The sequence below is a fragment of the Vulpes vulpes genome, chromosome X (genome assembly GCF_048418805.1).
Source record: "Vulpes vulpes isolate BD-2025 chromosome X, VulVul3, whole genome shotgun sequence".
In the NCBI taxonomy this organism is placed as follows: Eukaryota; Metazoa; Chordata; class Mammalia; order Carnivora; family Canidae; genus Vulpes; species Vulpes vulpes.
The window spans coordinates 13,917,404-13,937,255 of record NC_132796.1 but is presented as its reverse complement, the minus strand read 5'-3'; the positions used below and the strand labels follow the sequence as shown (position 1 = coordinate 13,937,255).

Sequence of the window (19,852 nt, the reverse complement as noted above, 5' to 3'; positions counted from 1 at the left end):
TGTTAGATTAATAAACAAAAACACCTCTCAGGCAAGTTTGTGGAAATTAGATTACGTCTGTGGGCTCGTTTTGTCTTTAATAATGTGACACCTCGTGAGAAGGACCTTGTGCCTGTATCACAGTGGCATTTTAGGGGGTGATCGCGAGCCCTCCCCGGCCCTCCCGCCTCCATCAGCCAGCCACTTCCTCCCTCCTGGGCTCTGGTCTCGCTCTTCTTCATCCTGGGGCGTGGAAGGGTCCCCGGCCTGCCGGTGGGCAGCTGGCTCCCCAGCACCCCCCCCCGGTGTCCAGCACCCCCTCCCCGGCCCGCGCCTCGGGCGCCCCTTCCTCCTGCCACCGTGCACCGCCCCCAGCCACGCCCTCCCCGTGGGCGCGATCACCTGTCCCTCCTCCGCCGCCGCCTCCTCGGGTACCCTCTCGCCCCCCTCCTGCTCCCCCTCCTCCGCCACCTCCCCCAAGCCCTCCCCTTCCCCGCCTCCTCCCACCCCTTGGTGTATATAGTAAAGGCCGGGCGCCGCACACAGACACACACTCGCCCGGACACAGGCGCGCACACACTCACGCACAACCGGCAGCAGCGGCGACAGCGGCTCGGTGACAGCGGCGACGGCGGCTCCCACCGCTGCGCACCCCCTTCAGGCGGCGGGCGGCGAGGCCAGGCCGGAGAGTTCCCGCACCCGCGACCACCCCGTGGCTTCCTGGAGGCGGCGGCCGCGATTGCGAGGTAGCCGCCGCGGCGCCCCAGTGCGGGCCGGGGTCCCCCCGCCCGCCCGCCCCGCGCGGACCTGCCGCCGGGACGCAGGGGGCGCGCCGGGCTGGGCGCGCCTGGCGGGGCCCGGCGCCCGGGGAGGGGCCTGCTCCCGTGGGCAGGACGGCGCCCGGAGGCCGGGGCCAGCTGGGAGGGCCGGGCGGGGGCGGGGACGCGGGCCGCGGCCGCCACCCGTGCGGCGTCCCCGGGCCCCGCTCCCGCTCCCGGCGCCGCGCACTGGCTGGCGGGGCCGGAGAGGCGGCGCCGGCCGGCGGGGCGGGGGCCCCGAAGTGGGTTTCGGGCCGCCACGGGCGCTGGCACCGGCACAGAGGGCGGCGCGCGGCGGACTCCGCGCCCGGGCACCGCACCGGGCCGCCCGCGGCTCTGCCGCTCTGCCCCGGCCCGGAGAAGCCGGCGCCTTCCAGGCCCTTCGAAAGATGGATTCTGTTGACGTATCCGGCGGCCCTGGCGAGCCGGGTGGAAAGTTGGGTTTTGCCAGATCGCGCCGGGCTCGTCTTTGTGACGCTCGGCCGGCCCCGCATCGCCCCGAAGCCGGGTGAGTGTGCGTCGGCGTCCCGGAGCCTCCGAGCCCCCCGGCGCCCGAGCCGGCCCGGCCGCACCGGCTCGGGCTTTCTGCCATGTTAGGCACCGGGCGCCGTTCTCGCAGCTTCTGCGTGCGCTTCGGCGGCGCCCTTCGCTGCGGAGGGACTTCCCGCTTCGCTCCGCGCCGGCGTTTTCGGGGTTGGGGTTGTGCTCTGCGTGTTTGCCTGTTCGCCGTGAAAGCCCGACTATTGTTCGGAAGCCCCGCCTGGGTGGGGAAATGGCACCCCCACACTTGCCGGCGAGGGGTCGAGATGTTGCCAAACAGCTGCTGCTTTGTGTCTCCCTATCAGGAGTCCCCGGAGTGGGTTTGGGGCACGGCGGACGGATGCACCGGGCGGCGGGGCACGGACGAGGAAGGTGGCTCGGGACGAGCGGATTGTCACCCACCCGGTGGCGGGCGGTCGGCCTCCCTTGCGGCCTGCCAAACTTTTATGAATATTCCTTTTGTGGCAGGGGAAAGCGTAATGAATTCAGCCCAGTTTTCCAGGGAGAAGCAACCCGGCTTTAACAATGCTTTGAGAACTTAATCAATGAGAAAGGCAGGGGGAGGAGGAGGAGGAGGAGGAGGAGGAGGAGGAGGAGGAGGAGCTGACACCATGTCGGGGATGTGGCTGCTTCTCGCAGACTCAGGTAGGGGAGAGGTGGGCAGGGCCGAGCGCAGCTCCTGGGTGGCCGAGTTCGGGGAACTGTCCGTAGCTCTCACCTGTGCCCGCTGCAGCCGCCCAACCCCCCATCGTGCCCCCATCTCACGCTCTACCCAGCCCCTGGCGGTGGGGCTCGAGGGGCGCCTTGCGGCCGGCCCCCCTCATCTGGCGTTTTTAAGGATGTGTAAATATTTTGCTGAGCATAAGTGACATCAACAGAATGATATTCCGCAGAGCCCGGGTGTGCAGCGATGATAAATAGATACGGCCAAACAAAGTTTTGATAACCGCGGGTTCTCATGGCTCGCTCTGTTTCATTTGGGTCTTTGTTTTTGTTGCTTTAGCATTATCTCTCATCCTCTGGTGTGATCCCTTTATTTAGCTGCTTTTGGAAGCTTCTCTTTAGAACACAGAGAAAAGCAGCCAGCAGGGAGAAAACAATTCTTAGCCTTGCATGCATCTCGCAAGGTTGTTTTTTTTTTTTTTTTTTTGTGCTTTTCCCAGGGAACCTTTCCCAGTGTTGTCTAGGTGGCTCTCTTCCCCCTTTTGAGTCTTCAGGATCGTTTGTTGATTGATCAAGAGACTTACTTAACGGTAACTTTGAAAATGTGTTGTGATGTGCTTTTGTTACAGGGGAGGGGTGGCGGTGTGGGAGGGCGCTAGTGGGGAGGCTAGTGTGTGGGAGCCACTGGCCAGGGCAGCATTATGCCCCCACCCGCTGTTTCATCATTTGCGTTTTCTTCTCAAAGAGGAACACGGGCAGCTGTGCCACTTTCAGAAGTCGGGGGTGGGCTGGAAGGCACGGAATCATAAACCGGGTGGCATCCCAATTTCTCTGCTCCTTAGAAGCCCTCGGAGGCCACCCACCCATCCCAGAATCCCCTCCCCCCCAGAAATATCCTACAAATGGCCACTTGTGTCTCATCGTGACTGATGCCCACTAGAGGCATTCCAAGGCAGCCCAGGCACGGGGAGCCAAGTCAGACTGAACTTGGGGTACTTGGCCGCTTTGGCACGAGCCCATGGAACCATTGGGGGTCCTTTATCATGCAAAGAAGCACCACACTTCCAGCTGTTGAGGTTTGGCCCCAGGAGAACCTGCCCATCTCAGGAAAAAATGAGGAAACAGCTTTCCAGGTGAGGCCAGTTGCCAGTGTAAGAACTTGGTTGGTGGGCAGTTGGGTAGGAACTGTAAAATAAATAAAAAGCCTTGTAGCCAGAAAACAGCCTCTGAGACAGGGCCTCTGAAAAGCAAGCAAGAAAAAGAAGATGTAAGAGGTGTGTGACGAAGTGTTGCTGGGAGTGCTGTAGCACTAGGAGAACAGATTCGGCTCTAGCTACAGCCCCCCGAAAAGCTAGATAGGACTGGCCTCCCCACGTCCCTCCCATCCTGAATGGAGGTATCCTGTACGTGGCAAGCTCCACACGTGGCATGCTCTCAATGTACAATAAGAAAATAGCAAGTGTGTGTTCTCTGGCTCCTTCCCTAACCTTCGATTCGGGGGAGAAGAGGATAGTGGAGGGACATAAATTGGGAAAGGAATTACCATTTGTCGTTGCCCTCTGTCTGCCAAACACTTCACATGTGGGAAACCACGATGTGATGGAGGCATTATTTTATAGATAAGGAATCTTCCAGTCGCGTGTCTGAGTCCAGACTTCGGTGGTTATGAATTAAAGGGGCAACCTGTCCCTCTAACCCCTCTTCCAAGTCTCTTATTTATTTCTCCCAAAGGCCAGAGCCCTCAGCCCCTACACATTCACAAAATATGGTCCCTAACTTGGGGAGGCGGGGAGCCTACCGGTGAGGCAGCCTAGTCACCCAGGGTACATGCTTATGTGCCAAGTAGATAGACCCCAGGTAGTCGCAGACTATTTCAGATGGAACCACAATGCCTCGTCATCTTGGGATTTCCAACACCCAACTGTTGCTTGATAAATAAGAGATGAGTGACTAAGTGATGGAGCTGATGGAGTGAATGGTGGTAGGGCGGCAGCTGTAAGTCATTGTCAAGGGATGCTCGGCAAGGAGAAATCCAGAGATTTTTGTATTTTCTTGGAGATTTGGAGTTCCTGGTGTCATGCTCTGTTTCTAGCTTGGGGTAGGTCCAAGGCGACAAGTTCATGTGATATGGGCGAGAGCATTCCCGTTTTTATAGATGAGGAAACTGAGCTAAGACAGGTTAAATAATTAGCCCGAGGTCTGTGGTAGGACCAAAGGATGGCTAAAGTATATCTGACCCTTAACTACCTCTAGCATAAATACACTCTCAATAAAAATGAGATGACGTCTTCCCACACAAATGCATCCTGTAAGCAAGTGCCTTAGCCCCTTTCCAACCAGATGGTAGCCTTTAACCCGCTAGAAACTCTGGAGCCGCTGGAAGAACCAGGATTTGAATCCACGTATGATTCTCTTGCCTCCCTGATCAGAATATGCGGGGGAACCTCAGAGAATGAGGCTCTCAAGGAAGGGGAAAGATGGCTAATTGTACTCTCTCTCCCCTGCACAAAAGCCTGGGTGGGATTCTGAATTAAGCCTGGTACGGGGATCAGGGTGCCATCCTTGCTGTAGAGTTGGCTGCTCTTGTCTTTGGAGGATGCCTCTGATTACCACTTCTCCCTCCCACCTGTTCATCTGCCTGGATCCCCATCATCTCGTTCTTTCTAGACTCAAGGCATCTCCTCTGTAGCTCCAAATTTTTTCATGAGCCTCTTGAGCCTACTGCTCTCCTGTGTTCTGATGGCGGCCGGTGAGGAGGTGATTTTGGTGGTTGCATTTGTACTTCTGGATTTTGCACATGACCCTCCTTCTCCCTCCAGCCAAGAACACACGCACAGACACACATACGTGCGCAAACGCAGGCGCATGTAATTTGATCATGTTTCTTTATCTGCTTCACCAAATTAGATTGCAAACCCAGAATTGTTATTGAAAGAACGTACGTGACTTTGGTGATCTTCTGTCCCAGCCCCTGCCTTGGACAGACCAGAAAAGCTAAGATGGAGGCGGCTCAACCAGCAGATGCCTTGAGTAATGATTATACTCGCTGGCCTGCCCGCTGCTGTGGGGCAGCCCCCCACAATGTAAGCATGGGCCCTGGGCCTCTCATGAAAGCCCACTGGGCTTCTAGAATATCCCAATCCTTGCGATTCCGATTTCTGCTCTAATTCTTTGCTCCAATAATTTGATGGCTCACCCTGCTCTCACCTGTCACTCTTTCTTCCCACAGGTTTTTGGTCTCACGCTGCATTGTCTAACAGAGCCTTTTATGAGGATGGAAATGTCCCATTATCCGCACCGTCCCATACAGTAGCCACAAGTCACATGTGGCTATTAGTAATCGGAAGGTGGCCAGTCCAAAGTAGGACGTGCATAAGGATGACATTCGTGCCTGCTTTCTAAGACTTATTAGCACACAGAAAAAAAGAATGCAAAACAGCTCATTAATAATTTTCATATCGATCACACAGTGCAATGATAATATTTTCAATATGTTGGTCAAATAAGCTACAATATTAAAATGAATGTCACCTCTTTCTTTTAATCTTTTTAATGTGTCTACCCGAAACTTTTAAGTGGCACGTTTATTTCTATTAGGCAGCGCTTGTCTAGAGCAAACTAAGCACCAGCCTGTGCCTTCAGCCTCATAGTACCTCTAGATGTTTTAGGGGGCATAAGCACCCTTTTTGTCTCCACGGCAGGTGAGAGGCATGGGCCGACTCAGTGGCCACAACAGCCTGGCATCAGGCAACTTTGATTTTCGGTGGCTAAGGTGTCTCTTGGAGGGGGGTGCCTGGCCAAGCCTATCCGCGAGCATGTTTGCTCAGTCAAGCTCCCCTGAGGAATGTGGGTTCCCCAGACTTGATGGAGGTGAGAGAGCAAGGCAGGCGTGGGGATGGGCAGGGCCGGCTTGAACACAATGAGCCCTTGCCTCTCCTCCCCTCCACCTCTCCCCACACCAGGCTGGTGTCCTGGTCCACCGGAGAGCTGTGTCTCGCCCGAGCACCTGCTTTTCTCGACGCCTGGTCTAAGAATATCCTTCCTGGGGATTTGTGCTGTGAGAACAGTGTCCCAAGTAGATACCCCAATGGCAACAGTGGGTTATTTGGGGCTGGAGCCAATCTCAGAAGGAGAAAGGAAAAAGAGGATGCACGTAGTTGTTTCCTGACAGCTTGATGGAAACAAGAGCGAGGAGACAGATACCGTTTCTGTGAGAGAGACAGAGTAAATGCAGGGAAGCCAAGCCCCACCTCACACACCCCGGTGCTGCAGATGAGGAAACCTGACGGACGGACAGTTCCTGGGGACGGCCAGGGCTCAGCGGGCACCGCGGACCTCCTGGGCCCTTCCCTGGGAGCCGGGCATGGCCCAAGTAGGCGGAAAGAGCTGGAACAGTGAACTTGGGGCTGCGGTGATTTATGGGTCAGGCCCCGTGGCTCTGGCTCCTGAGGGGGCTGCCCCCACAGGGGACCCTTGGCTGACCCCCTTGAGTGCCTCGGAAGGAGCTGGTTTTGTTTCCCATGGCAGAAGCAGACTGTTTACTGGAGCACAGGAAGAATCCGACATTCTGGCGAAAAATAATTCATTAACAGCCAGGGTATTACCAGTTCCCTGGAAAAGCTCCTCCAGCTGCACTGTAGCAACTGTTCTTTTTCAGCAGCAGATTCGGGCCTCGCTGGCAGCCAAGACTGGCTGTGCTTGGGCGTTTTTGTCGTTGTTGTTATTTTTGCTTTTGTGCGTATGGCCACTTCTGCCTTATAATTCAGGGGAAGGCATGGTGGCCGCCGGGGGTCGAAGTGGTGTAGCTGTCACCGTTATGTCCTTCATGGCTCAAGCCTGGAAGCCCTAGGCCGACCCCAGGACCACGCGTCCCTCCTGACCAAAGCCCACCCTGTGCCAGCGGCCTTGTAGAGCCACACAGAGTATTCTAGACCTGCAGGAATTTCAGAGGATCTCAACACCTGCTCTCAAGACCCTCTGGAAGCAATTGGCTGAGGGACCCCCACCCCCAGCCCCGCCCTCCCACAGGCACACAACAGCAGGCCGAAAGTCCTGTCTTGGCTGTATGGGATTCTTTGCTTACTATTAATTGACACAGTGGGGCCAAAGTATATGATTCATCATCCCAGTTTTGAGGGCATTTGGAAAGCCAGGCAGGCGTAGCCAAGAGAATGGGCTGCATGTTTTGCTCACCGAGAAGGATGGAATCTACAGTAAATAAAATGAAATGATTCAGGAAGCTTTTTATGCTGTGGGAAAAAAAAATCTGCTTTAAAAAAAGGTTTTTGTCTGCTTGTTTGTTTTTTAATGCCTCATGTTCAGAAATGCATACCCAGCTAGCAAGAAATGGAAAAGAGTGGCATTTCCTTATTTTTGTTTTTTTTTTTTTTAAACTCTAATTGCAGGTTAAGTAAGATACGATGTATTGATCTTGGTTTTGTATGGGACATAACTAGATAATCATTTTATTTTATGGGATATTAATTTCCATCCATTTAGCCTGATGAAATATGCATTTCAGATGCACCCTGTCTACCCCTGCCATCATCATGGTCTCTCTCTCTCTCTCTCTCTCTCTTTTTTTTTTTTTAGGAAGAGAGAGCAAGGTGGGGAGGGGAAGTGGAGGGGCAGTGAGGGAGAAAGAGAATCCCAAGCAGCCTCCATGCCCAGCATGGAGTCCGACACGGGGCTCAATCTCACAACCCCGAGATCATGACCTGAGCTGAAACCAAGAGTCAGATGCTTAGGGGTGCCTGCATGGCTCAGTAGCTTGAGCGTCTGATTCTTGGTTTCAGCCCAGGTCATGATCTCATGGCTGGTGGGATTAAGCCCCATGTCAGTCAGACTCCATGCTCAGTGGGGAGGGTTCTGCTTGAATATTCTCTCCCTCTGTCCCTCCCCCTCAAAAAAATAAATATTTTTGAAGAATGGGTCGGTCACTGAATCAACTGAGCCACCCGGGTGCCCTTCTTCACAGTATTTAAGGTTCTTAGGTTCAGACTGAGAACCTATGGCATTTATTTGAAAAGGAACAAACATGTCCTAAGCTAACAAATATGTAAACCAACCTTAGATTTCAAAGAAAACCACGTCTTCTCCCTTTGATGACTGCCAGTGATAGGAATATTAAAGGCTAGGCATATTTGGCTTTATATAGAGCACAGTTTCTCCAGCTTGGCCTTGTTTCTCCACCTTGTTGACATTTTAGGCCAGATTTCCTTTTGTTGGGGTCAGGGGACCTGTGCACTGTAGGATGTTAGTAGCCTCTCTGGCCTCTACCCACTAGATGCCAGTAGCATCACTCCTTGCCACCACAGTTGTGACAACCAAAAATGTCTGCAGACCTCACCAAATGTCCTCTCTGGGACAAGATCGCCCCTGGTTGAGAAACATTGGTCTAGGCCAAGGTTTAATAAGTAATTTGTGGGTTTTGGCAACTTGAACTTGAAATAATAAAAGACACAATTTGTCCCCCCGATTTTTATGTATATTGTTCGGGGGGCGGGCAACGAATTAACAGTTGGAAGTGGGTCATGTGCCTGATTTCACTCTAAGGTTGGTGGAAAAGTCTGTAAGATTGTATAAGCACAAGAGCTCTTTTTTTTTTTTTTAAGGCAGGCAACTGAATATGGCATAGGTAATTGGGGGTACACTTGTAATAACTGAGGGCTTTTCTGGCTTTTCATAAAGAGAGCCGGTTTATTCCTCCCCAATTTCTTTTTCATATGCACCCGATTCAGGCATGCCTTCAAAGCCACCAGGCATCTGCGTCTACCCCACCCCCTCTCCACTGTCATTTCTCCTGTAGCATCTTAAGCCTGAGCCAATTAATTTAGCCCTTTGGTGTACTTGGGAGAGCTCTGCGCGTAGCACTGGAATAGACTCATTTCGGATTGGGGCCACCCTTTACCCGCCACTAATTTCTGTGCTTTCCAGTCCTGTTCAGAGAGAGAATGTCAATGGTGGGGAGATGGGGCATTTTTCAAGATTATGGGACCTTCGAATTTAGGTGGTCCTCGCCATCCCTGCCAGTTTTCTCCCTCGCACACACATTTGTTTCCTTGCAGCAGTTCCGCTTGGGGAGCAGAAGTCAGCAGGGCTCCCTCGGGCGGCCCGACCCGGTGCTGCCTGCGGGCACGGCGGCAGGTGCACCGCCAACGCCGCCGTGGGGACGCGGGGACAGGCCCTTAGCCAGCGCCTTTCTGGGGGAGCCCAGAAGGGCTAGAGGGGAAGGCGGGGGGTGGGGTGGGGGGGTAAAGCCCAGAAGGAAGCGCGATGGCCCGGAGGCCCCGAGGGGGACCGGAGAGGTGGGTGCTGTGAGCCGGGCAGGTGCCCCAGGTCAGCGGGCCGCCAGCGTCTGGGCTGGGCTGGGCGCGGGGGCTGGCGCGGCGGCCGCGGCGGCCTAAGGAGCTCCGGGGCTCGGGCTCAGCCGTGCCTGGCGTCCCTGGCGTCCCTGGCGCGTGCCAGCTGCGCCCCGGGGCACCCCGGCCGGCCGGAGGGGGCAGTGAGCTCGGTGCAGGTGACCCGCGCGGCCCTCGTGGCCGGGCCCGGGGGGCGGCTGCGGCCCGGGGAGAGGAAACACGACCGTAAATCTGGGCTTCGGAGGCCAGGGTGGTGGCGCAGAGGCCACCGGGGCCACCGCCGTGTGCCGCAGAAGCAGACAGACAGGTCCAAGTGGTGTGTTGTTCCTCAAAATAATGGCAGTGGCAGTGGCTGTGAAACACATTTAGACCCTTGTCATAAAAATGCAAACAGTCCTCCTGCTATAGGGAAAAGCTAAATAAACTCCATTGCAGCTGTATTAAGTAGAAACAGATTTGAAAATCGGGTGTTTTTTTTCCTGAGACACTTATTTATAGCAGGTTGGGCAAAGGCTGCCACTATCTTTCGCGACTCCGGAAGAGTGTTTTCCAGATGGTCCTTGCTGTTTTTCTCTTTATTAAGCTTAGCTGAACACGGCCTCGCTTGGAAAGGTTCGTAGAAACTGGTGTTTGTTTTTTTTTTTTTTTTTTTTTTTTTTCAGATTACGATGGCCATTGATTGGCCAACAGATCAATGGATGGGAATGGATTGGGCCTGTGCTGCTGAATTTCCTTTTGCATTTTAGAAATAGGGAAAATATCGAGGAAAGCTCAAAATAGGGGTGCTCCTCTCTTTGGCTACGTACATCAGAGCTTCGGAAATCATTCGGGGCTACGTTTTCTATTAATTTACATTTGCTTTTCTTTCTAAACTAATGCCCCTCTTTTTGTTAGATCTCTCCAACATCACTGTTTCCTTTCCAACATCTAAACAATGTCCAGATATATTTCAGATTGAGCAATTAGCTCTGGCTACAATTTCCCTTTAGGAAAAAGAAAATCACTAACCCGCTAGACTAAATATGAAATCACTGAATGTGAAAATATCAATCTGAGAGCATTTGTCCTAGGATCCTTTGTGGCTTATCACTTGCATGTTAAGAAGGCTGGACACGCCCGTACCAAGAAACCTCAAGCTTTATTTTTGCTCTTAGGAGCTGGGCAGCTGGATTTGGGGTCATCCAGGCTGATTCTTACAGCCCAAACCACACAGGGGACCGTTCTGGAATGTCCCATAAGCCATTGGTCCCCACAGACCAGACATGGGACAAAATTTCTACCCATTCTCGGTGAAATGAAAGAAAAGTGAAAATGTAGTGAGTTTCTTTTTTAAAGCTAATAAACCTTTTCCATTTCACAGAACTGTCCTTTATTCTAAAATGGCCTTTCCTGCTTCTCTTGGTGTTAGTGTCTCTTTATGAATGGTCAAGATAGTACCTGGCATTTGCAGCTTAACGTCTTTTTTGACAAAGTCAGAAGTTGTCCAATTTCATGTTGGATCCTCCATTTTTTCGAACGTTACTCATCCAGAACGTTAGAATGTCTGGGATTCACCCGGGAGGCCCAAGTAGCTTATGAAGGGAAGCCTTTGTTATGATTCCTAAGCCAGAAAAACCAACCTGAGCAAGAGCCCTGCTCTGAGTTCCCTTACTCGACTCTTCCGACCCATCAGCTGCAGGGAGCTGGCTTTGTCCAGAGCCCACGTGAAGCAGAGTCCTGTCTCCAGAGGAGCTGGAAAGGGAAAACTGGCCTCTTGGACATAACATCTGAGCATGCAGCCTGGGCTCTGGGAGCCTGGACCTTTCATCCCTGATTCTGTTTTCAACTCTGCTGCCAGCTCACATGGGTTCCACCCACCTCCCTCCTCTCCTCAGCCCTGCCCACTGCTCCATGAGCCAGCAGGCCTCAGCAGGTCTCACCCAGGTGTGGCCCTGGTCTCTTTACTGGTCTGCTGTACTCCTGTCCTCGCTCCCCCAGCTGCTCTCCCTCTCGATAAAACTCTCTAGCCTTGTCACCCCAGCTTAAGAACATTCAGTGACTCCCTATTTCCTGATTATTTAAAATAAAACTCCACATACGAAGCCCTCTTGCCTTTTTCCCAGTCCATTCTCCCTGTCGTGACTGGCCTTCAGTCAGGAGAATGCCTCTGGGTTGTACAATTACTCTGGGTTTCATTTGTTTTCTTATATTTGTAAGAGATTTGCAAGAAGGTTACAAGGTCTCTTGGGCATCTTTCTAGATGAAGAACACTGAAGCCTTGAGTCTAATGTAATGGACCATCCCAGGGATCGTGACATTCATGGTTTACAGAAGGGAAGGGAAGAGAAGGAAGGGAGAAAGGGAGAAAGGAAAGAGCAAGCAAAGCAAAGCAAGTCCCACACAAAATGAGGCTCTCTAGCTTCAAGAATTGTAGCCTGACTGCGGATCCCTTACATACTGCTTCTGGATGAGGAGGCCACTTTTCCGGCCTGCCGACAAGTGGGTATTGCTTCAGGATGGTACTGCTGACTTCTGCTGCTGAAAATAGAGCCACTTCCACAGGCTCTGAAAATTGCAGTTGAAACATAGTGGAAAGAGTCTATCCTAGCCAACGCAGACTGGCCATTCCATTAGGAAATATCTCCATGGTTGCTCATAAAATCATAATAACAACAACATTACCTATCGTTTATCAAGCTTCTGCTATAGGCTGGCCAGTTGTCCCAGGCGATTTACATGTATTATATTTCCAGCTTTGTAACAGCCTTAATAAGATAGACAAATACTATGAGTTTCAATTCATACAGGAGGAGTCAGGCAGGGCTCAGAGGGGGTTAGTAGCTTACACAAGGTCACACAGCCTATAGAGTAGAACTAGGATTCTCTACAGCCTGGCTCAATAGAACTTCCATTCTACACTAGACATATACCATGTGGTAAGACACTGGCTGTCCAATATGGTAGCCACTAGCTAGAGGTTGCTGTTGAGTGCTAGAAGTGTGACTAGTGTGGCTGACACCTGACTTTTAAATTTAATTTTTAATTCATTTTCTTTTTAATTTTTTTCTTTAGCATTTTAGGTGTATAGTTAAGTGGTATTAAATATATCCATAATGTTGTGCATTTGTCACCACCATCTATCACCAGAACTCTTTTCATCTTGCAAACTGAGTCTCTGTACCCCACTAAAGGGTAATGCCCCAGGTCCCCTCCCCTCAGTCCCTGGCAACCACCAGGCTACGTTCTTTCTTCTTTCTTTTAAAAAAAAAAGTGTCCCCTTTCCCCCCACATCTGAGCCTCTGATAACCACCATTCTACTCTGTTCCTGTGAGTTTGGCTTTTTTTTTTTTTTTAATTCCACATTTTAAGTGAGATTATGAATGTTTATCTTTCCTTTTTAAAATTCTAAATTTTAGAATTTACACAGGGCCAGTGGCTACTGTAGTGGGCAGCGCAGCTGTAGAGCGTGCTCATTCCACCGCGCCCTTCTGCCCTTCTGCCCTTCTGCTCCCAGCTGTCCGATGTCATCCTCCCAGTCAAACATAGCTCCTCCCTTTCTCAGAGGCCTGCGGACCAGTGTGCATGCGGATCACCTGGAGGGCTTGCTAAACCACACATTCCTGGGACCAACCCCTGGAGCAGGTCGGGAGCGGGGCCCAAGAATTTGCATTTCTAACAATTTCCCTGGTGCTGCTGGTGCCAGGGCATTTGGTTGAACATTATCTGCCTGGGCTTAAGGACTAACTCCTGCATCCTCCAGGGGCGTGGCCTGGGGTTCACTGTTAGCTTCTGGTACGCGGAGAGCAGTGGTCGCTGGCTCAGACGAGTGGGGAGAAGCGTTCTTCCTGCTGCTGCCCTGGAGACCTGGCCCTCCACCAGCCCCAGCTTTATTTGGGCCACAGTTAGGTTTGATCACTCCCTTGGCGATTCTTCTGGAATGCGTTCATTTTAGTTTGGGGCTCCTTGGGAGAGGGGCTGGAGCGCCAGGCGTGGTGAAGGAAGAGGCATGATCTCTAGGAATTATCTGATGTGACATAAGTCTGGACAGATAAGCCCATTTGTTGTCCAGTCTGCTGTTCTCTGCAATTAAACGCAGCGGAAAAAAACTAGGAACGAAAAAAACAAGGCAGGTGAAGCAGACAGGTAACAGATCCGGGTCCCCCCGCCCTTGTGTCTTCATCCTAAAGTCTGTGTCCCTGTTGGAAGGCAAAGGCCGTTTTCCCTGGGGCAGGATTGGAGGTGAGGGGGTGTGAACGGCCAGGGGGCCCAGAGAGGCCCCCAGAAAGGGGACTGTCCTGTTGGCCACCTTGGCTCTTGATGTAGCTTTCAGCAGTGCTGAGAATTTTTTTTTTTTAAAGGCAGGTATAAAGAAGTAGCTGAGATTACTCATGAAAGTAGCTGTTAGGCTGTTTTTCTTATGAATATTTATAAAATAAAAGAGCAATGTGGAATCACTTTTTGTCTAAGTGTGCACAGATCTTCTGTGTTTTCTCCCATGGAGCCTGTTCTTTTCTCTCACTGTTTTCCCTCTTTGTTTTGTTGTTGTAGTTGTTTCATTTTTGGAGAGTAGGAATCATGTGTCTTTTTTTGTGGCTTGGTCTCAAACCAGCCTTCATTCTCTTGAGCCAGGCGGCACTTCCTAAAGTTCATTTTAATCACCATGTTTGACAACCCAGCCCTCCTTGGCTCCTGGCAATGTGCTCTGTAGCACTTAGATGCTGGTAATATGTTTCATACAAAAAAGTACAAACACACAAATTTCTCCCAGTTTATCTTTTTCCAAAAGCGAGTCTTCAAAGGCGTGAACTCCAGGCCCATTTCTGCTATTATAGGGGTTGTGTCCTGTTAATCGGTGGTGAAATGTCAATTTCCTGATTTGAGTACGTCCGTCATCTCACTTAGCTCTGTGCCATCTCCCCATGAAAGAGTTCGGCAAACCAGAGCTCCCCAGTGGGCCCCACCCCCACCCCTCTTGTCTCTGTCATCACCACTCATCAGGGGTAAGACCCACTTTCCTCCAGTCAACTGGACCTATCCTCAACTCTATTTGGGACATTTAGAACATGAAGCTCTTCATCCTTCATTTGTATGGGATGTTTCTTTCCTTCCTTGAAATCTGTTGCTTGCCTCCATCTGCGTAGTGACCAATGCCAAATGCCCTTTTCCTTTCTTTAAAAAAAAAAAGATTATTTATTTTAGAGAGCCTGTGAGCCAGGAGGAGGGGCAGAGGGAGAGGGAGATCGGGAATCTCAAGCAGACTCCACACTGAGTGCAGAGCCCAACACAGGGCTCGATCTCACCACAATCCCAAGCTCACAACCTGAACGGAAACCAAGAGCTGGATGTCCAACCAACGGCACCACCCAGGTGCCCCTGTCCTATTCCATTTTACCACTTGCCGTGGATGGTGTGAAGAACTTCAGGTTTTCCAAATCCACGATGGAGCTGAAGCACCTGGCCAAGAATCTAATACACATGTTCCCACTTAAACCACACAGGAATGTTTCGGAATAGCTACTTTAATTTGTAGATGAGGAAAGGGAGTTTGTGGATGATGAGCAGAAAAGGTGGGTGGGGCCCAGATGGTAGTGAGTCTTGTTAGTCTTGAGAAAGAACTTGAACTTTATCCTGAACACTTTCATAGAGATCAGTGACTTTATCTACTCTCTGTGTTTGGTTTTTTGTCCTAGTGGAGAATGAACTGGGGCAGGAGGGAAGGAAGACCCAAAAAAGGGCTCTGTTGCAGTAATCCCAGAGAGCAGTGACCTTGAACTGAAGCAGCATAGTGGTGGAGGCAAGTGCTTGGACTGTAGAAGCTTTTAGGAGACCGGCTATGGGATTGGGTAATGGCTGGTAGGTAGAGTAAATGATGGTAACACACTGGTTTGTGTCGTTTAGGCCCCTTGACGGGCCAGGGAACTTGGGAGAGGGGAGAGATTGGGCATCTGGGGCCTCCCTCCCTTTGCAGTCAGGCGAGTGAGCAGACACTCTTGGCATTGGCCCATGTAATCATCTGAGCCCCAAATTCCGAAGAGAGTGTGTTGAAAACAGTGAATGAGCCAAAAAATGGGGGAGAAAAGGAAAACCTGACAGATACAGTCAACAGCCAGAGCACCTTCAGTCAGCAGCTTTAAATATACTTTCCAAATTCATGTACTTTAAATAGGCCAGAATTTGTAAGCGGTGGGGGGCACAGAGTAATCCCGCCAGTTCACGCCTTGACTGGGCCCAGCTGGAGGAGAAGAGTTGGCTGATGGCCTGCCACCAGGGTGACCAACTGTCCTTCGTTTGCCCAGGATTGAGAGGGTTCTGGAGACATGAGATTCAGCTTTAAAACCTGGGCAGTCCTGGGCAAGCCGGGGTGAGCTGGTCGTTCCATTCGCCAGGGGACGTGTCTTAACACGGGCAGCTGGGCTGGTTGGGGCCAGAGCAGTGAAGACTCAGTTCTACCTGGGGACTCGGTGTGGTGATGGTACCACAGAGCAGAAGGGGAGCTTGGGAATGGAAGAGGCCAGAATGTGTCCCAAGCCCTCTCAGATATCTTCTCTGGGTCCAAATGAAAGTCTTATCTTGGGATCCCTGGGTGGCGCAGCGGTTTAGCGCCTGCCTTTGGCCCAGGGCGCGATCCTGGAGACCCGGGATCGAATCCCACATTGGGCTCCCGGTGCATGGAGCCTGCTTCTCCCTCTGCCTATGTCTCTGCCTCTCTCTCTCTCTCTCTCTGTGACTATCATAAATAAATAAAAAAAAAATTAAAAAAAAAAAAAAAAGAAAGTCTTATCTTAAAGTAAGAGCCTGGAGACTCCATTCTGCCTTTCTGGAATCTAGTTTGTGCCACATCCTCCTCCTCGTAGCTGCACACCCCCCGCCCCCACCAACCCAGCATTTGGGACTCGCAGGTCCTTAATCGGATGTGGGAATATCTTAAACTGGGTCTGAGGTGGGCAGAACAGTTTCTTTACTTAATACAATCCTACATCCTTGAAATCGTGGTCAGAAAAGACTTTTTTTATTTTAAGAGCAGCAAAATGCAAAATCATTTGTAGCGGTAGACCATTTGGATCTTCATTTGCAAAGGAACTATAGCCCTCCATTATTCATAAGTCTTTTGAAACCAAATGACAAATTTTTTGTCTTCAAAAGCTTCCCTTCCCCACCCCCACCACAAGTATTTCTCTTGCAAAATAAACCTCAGTAAATAAGCAGACAACATGTTGTAAATGGTAGGACAGAGGAACACTTGGAATAGAAAGCTAACGAAATGGATTTTTCCTGTGAAGGCCTGGCCTGGCACAAGCCTCCAGCTCCATCCAGAAATGCAGAGGGAAACAGAGGGTGAGGTGACAACACTCCTCTGACACCAGTGACACCAGTGACAGGGAAAAGCATCTGAGTCCATTCTCGTGAGCGGCAGCAGCAGGAATAAGGAGGAGCTCAGTGCGGGGAAATAAAAGAGAAAGGGAAAAAAATAGAGGGACATGTGAAAAAAAGTAAGGTTTAGATTCTTCTGGCCATGTGGCTCAGGTAGTGAAGGGGCCAGAAAGGCCCCAAACGGGACTTGGGTCTTTGGAAAGAGCCTCCAATAGTCCCCTGTCCTCCGGTGAGTCCGAGAGTGAAAATGAGCTTTGTCATTTCTCTGTGCCCTTCTGTATCACTTTATGAGGAGTGGGTATTAGTTCTAGCAAAATCGCCTGCAGTATATTCTTACCCAAGCATAAAGGACATAGTGGGTAAAAGCTTAAATAATAGTATCAGCATTTTAAGAAGGTTTTTTATTTCACATACATTTTTAAATAGGTCAGAATTTTTAAGCAGTGGGGGCGTACGGTTTATTCTTTTCTCGGTAATGTTTGACTGTCCATGGCAGCTATACCAGCTGTATGGATGGGAGAAGTCCTAAAAATTACCCATCACCGACCTTTACTTTCAGATTTTGATCTAAAATCCTAACATACATACAGAAAAGTATGGGTGCTGTTAAGTGAACAGCTTGAAGAATTTTCACAAACAGCACACCCAAGTCACCAGCACCCCGATGGAGACAGGGGCCACACCAGCCCCCCAGAGGGCCCCTCCCCACAGCCTCTTCATTACTTCTCACCAACAGTATCCAGTGTCTTTCAACAGCATAGATTAGTTGTGTCTCACACGGAATTTTCCCGTCATAGCCTTGTGTATGATTATCCACTCCCCCAAAAAAAGTCCTTGTTTTTTTTTTTTTTTTTTTTTTTTTAGGGAGGAGGGCAGAAATTTTGTAATGGTTTCCTTTCTCCTGCTGCCCTGAATTAGGCCTGTTCAACAGGAAGTTTCCGAGCTGGGTCCCTGCTGGTGCAGGGTTTGGGGCAGGCTGGTCTCTGCTGCCCAAGACGATGCCCAGACTGTGAGCCAGTAGCCTGCCCTTGGCATCACCTCTGCCAAAGGCAGCCACCACACCCGCCTTATCTGGCCCATGAAAGCCTCTGTCAGATATTGCAAAGGCACGTGTCTGGAAGCATTGAAGACAGGACAACAAATGGCTGAGAGGTCCCTGAACGTATTGGCCCTTCTGGAAAAGGAGGTCAGTCCCAACCATTACAACAGCACATCCAACGTGCTGGGGTTTTTTCCACCTTCCAAATGAGAGCGCGATGGATTAATTCCGCTTCTTCGCAGGCATCGTCGAAGCTTTCGACGTGCTTTCTGCCCCCTTTTCTTGCTGCAGGAAGCAAGCAGTACGAGTGCGGGAATAAAGCTATGGAACATACATCGTAATGTGTCTGGAGCAGCATCAGAAAAGGACTTATTTGTTCTCCTGGGCTGTGTAGTGCCGAGTGATTGAATGCTCGCCAAGCTGTCAGTTTTATGAAACAAATTCCCTAACCCCCTTGGCCCAGAGCTTTGCTCAGCCTGAGATGGAAAAGAAATAACTTTTAATAGAAAACTCATTGCTAAAATCTAAGATAAGATTTCAGAGTTACTTCTCTCCTAAGAATAAAATGAAATATTGAAGAAAGCATTTTGATGGGGGACTCTTAGGGAACCTTATTTCTCGGTTCTTGCTTAACAAACTATGTTAATAAAAATATTTAGACCTTCGTGATGCATAATGCATTTTTATTCCTAGTGAGCTAGCCTGTTTGTATACACAGATGTTTCCTGTGGTCCTTCTATCATTGCTTCTGCTTTTTTTTTTTTTTTTTGAAACAATATTTCTAGCCGGAAACAGAATCTTAGGTTAAGAACCTAAGCCCCTCACAGACCCTGTTAGTTTGAGTGAGGGTATTTTTATTGCTAGATTTGAGACTTGGTGGGGGAGAAGGTGGGGGGGGGATCTTCTTTTCTTCAAAAACACAGAAAACACTTTGAATAAAAAGATAATTCAATGAATCCACGGTATGGAGACATTACTAGACAATTCTTCCTTGGCTTCTAAATTAGACCTGGCCAATTCGTCCGGGCACATTCATTACTGAAGGGCTGGCCAGCTTTTTAGTCTCCGTTCTCACTGTCAAAGCCGCCGTGAGTAATGCCTGCCCTTTCATACAAACCTTAGGTGTGTTCGACTGGGTTTTACAGATTTTCCAAAGCATTGTTCTCGCAGAGCTGCAGTTTCCTTTCCAGCAGCAGGAACACTGTGGCAAACACAGCTCACCAGCCCAGTTTCTCTGCCACTCTTAGGAGCACGTGGAAATCAATTAAAAATAAAATCCATAGGCCAGTTGTGCTAAGGAAGGAAATGAGGTTTTACACATCAGCACTTTTCAAAAAAACAACAAGAAAAAACCCCTATCTTAATTGAAAAATGGCACAATGCCCTAATGAAAAATGAAGCTTCAGGATTCAGTCCTTAATATCTCACTGATGACTGCGTATTTCCTCCTGTGGCTACCCCTATGAGCGAATTTTGAAAGAATCAGGCAGTGTGTTGAAATAAGATATCACTCGGCGTGACTGTTGGAGTGAGGCATCGCCCTGTCTGGCTGACTTGTCAGTTGCTGCCTAAATGCCAGGAGAGGAAGGTTCTGGTTCTTCGGGGCTTTAGGTCCTTTAACATTGTAATATGTCATTTCTCTGTTATAATAAAAGTACATATTTATTTGAGGAAATGTATACAGTTAGAAAGGCAACAAGAAGAGAATAAATACCATTTGTAATCCTGCCACCCAGAGATACCACTATCAATGACTTTGGTTCCAATCCTTGAGTCTTTTTTGCCTATACATATATCCTCTCTCTTCTCCAGGAATTTGGACGGTATATTCCACAAATTGGTCCCCCCCCCACCCCAAACTTCTGCTAACATACATTTCTGTAATTATCAACATCAAGAATGAAAAGGTATGTATTTTATTACCTCTCATGTGTGACGCCAAGTTTTGGGATATTGACTCCTCCCCCTTTCACTGTCCCCACCACGCTCCCCACCACCAAGTCTCGTTCACTGCCATATCCCCAGCACCTAGAACAGCACCTGGCACCCAGCCATTGCTTCAGAAATGACGTAGAAGCAATGAATGAATGCTGAGAGTTTAT

At 50.3% G+C, this 19,852-nt stretch overlaps 1 protein-coding gene across 7 annotated transcripts in view; it reads left to right on the top strand.

Moving 5' to 3' along the window:
- RAI2 (retinoic acid induced 2) overlaps positions 1–19,852 on the top strand; it is a 387,183-nt gene that overhangs the window by 325,626 nt on the left and 41,705 nt on the right. For 2 of the 7 annotated variants that reach the window (XM_072744885.1, XM_072744883.1), the window contains exon 1: positions 940–1,305. The exons of 2 other annotated variants lie outside the window; for them this stretch is intronic. The gene's annotated coding sequence lies outside the window, so the exon portion shown is untranslated. Of the gene's footprint in view, positions 1–496; positions 726–931; positions 1,306–19,852 lie in introns of those variants that run through there. 3 more of the 7 variants (XM_072744881.1, XM_072744884.1, XM_072744879.1) reach the window with 3 other exon arrangements.